This window comes from Pinus tabuliformis, chromosome 2_2 (genome assembly GCF_031772625.1).
Source record: "Pinus tabuliformis cultivar Carrire ecotype Pingquan chromosome 2_2, CPIR1, whole genome shotgun sequence".
In the NCBI taxonomy this organism is placed as follows: Eukaryota; Viridiplantae; Streptophyta; class Pinopsida; order Pinales; family Pinaceae; genus Pinus; species Pinus tabuliformis.
In genome coordinates, this window is record NC_142300.1 from 710,273,709 (window position 1) to 710,275,639 (window position 1,931).

The following is a 1,931-nucleotide window of genomic DNA, read 5'->3' on the forward strand; positions in this document are numbered from 1 at the left end:
TTGCTGTGCGGGGTTCTTTCTTTGCACTAAGGGCACCATCCTCTCTATATTTCGGCACATGAAAAATGGAATGTTCATCATTCGTACCCGGGTGAAATGCATCAACAAACGGATATGGTACGAATATAAATGTGAAAATTTGCCCTCACAAGTGAAATAGCGCATAATGAGCCTCATCAAGGGTGCATACTCATCCCTTAGGAATCTGAAGGGAAAAACAGGAATTAGGTGTCTCATACACCCGGGTTTGATATATGGTTCATAATGAAATCTGTCTAGTTGCTGGCGCTTGTTCCACTCCTCCCCAACATTTGGTATCCCGGTGGCTTGAGCAACAATTTCAGGTGATAGGGTGAAGTTCACTCCTGCAAGGTTCACCTGACCATTGTGCAAATGTAGGACAAACAAGTGGACTAGTTCTCTGTGATGTTGAATTTTCGAGATCCGCTCACAATATCCAAAGCATGATTGATACTGAAAACATGTCATTGCAAGTGGACAAGCTTGCAACTGAGCCAAAGAAGTGGGCTCCTCCCTGACATGTCGACCACCTTTACCACCCTTATGATTCCTCCTTGGCACTTCTATCTCTGGTGTCGAATCACTGTCATAACTCTGCTCATAATCTGATTCGGTTTCTGACATGGTTTTGAAGGCAAGATGGCTGAAATGTATTGCTGACTTTGCACCCAATTAACTGCTGTTTGACTTTTTCAAATGCTGTCACCAAGGGGACATAAATACAAGGGGATTGTTAGGGAAAGGGGAACATGAGGGAATTAGGGACAATAAACATAAATAAGGAATTTAGGGAAGGCAACATGGGAAATCATAATATTGTGGGATTTTAAGGTGAAGTAGGGTTTGGGAATTTAGTAGGTTTTAGGGATTTTAGAGAGGAAGATTATAAAATTTTATGGGAAAATTTGAAGGAGAATGTTGGTGAAGATGAGGGAAAAGAGGGATAAAAAATGGGCAACCTTGGACAGCAAAATACTTTGAAACCCTAGCACAACTAAGTCTTTAAATTTTCCACAACAATGTAGGGTTTTAACTTCTCATTTTCATGGCATTTTTAACATATTAATTTCTCATTCATCTTGCAAAACCAAAACTAGCCATGGAGGAGAGGCCTACCTGAAATTTGCTTGAGAGAAAAGAGGATTTGGTAGTTTGCTCGCAGTTTATTGGGTGAAAAACCCAACGCGTAGCGCACCTTGCCCAACGCGTAGCGCCCCTCTGGTGCGTAGCGCCTGAGTAAAAATGCACTGGAAAAGTCGCGCTGATGCGTAGCGCGCCCTGGGTGCGTAGCGCGCCTCAGCTGATGCGTAGCGCGCCCCTGAAACTGCCCAATTTGCTCAATGACTCTTGAAATCGCCTTTGCAAGGATTCACTTGGCTTGTGAGAGGCAAATGAGTTGCTAATGAAGAGTGATGTGCTTTTATAGGCTCCTTTTTTATTTTTATTTGCCCAAAACCCACTATATAATGTTTGAGTGTTGACACTTTTTGAATTAATTGGCTCTGACTTCTGGTTTCCTTTTTTTTTGAAAAAAATTGGTTGAAATGATGATTTCTTTTGAAAATTTTTGCAGGGATGGCTTCTGAGATGCTTTGGCAAAGGATACCAAGGCTGCGCTTCAACATTTGGAGAATTTGAAATTTTGACAATTTTTTACAAAAACGAGATAATGACCTTTGTTTTTCAAAAACAGAGTTTTGAAAACAAGGTGAAAATTTAGCTGTACAATAATGAGAATTATTGAAATGATGTTATATGAAGGACATCCCTCTGGCCTGCTGGTCCTTTATGACCTCTCAAGACAAAAATTGACTCAACCCTAGACCTAAGACCTCGAAATTTAAAACAAGATGAATGACCCTTTGAAGATTTTATTTACTTAAACAAACCTGAACCAGCAGTGCCAAACA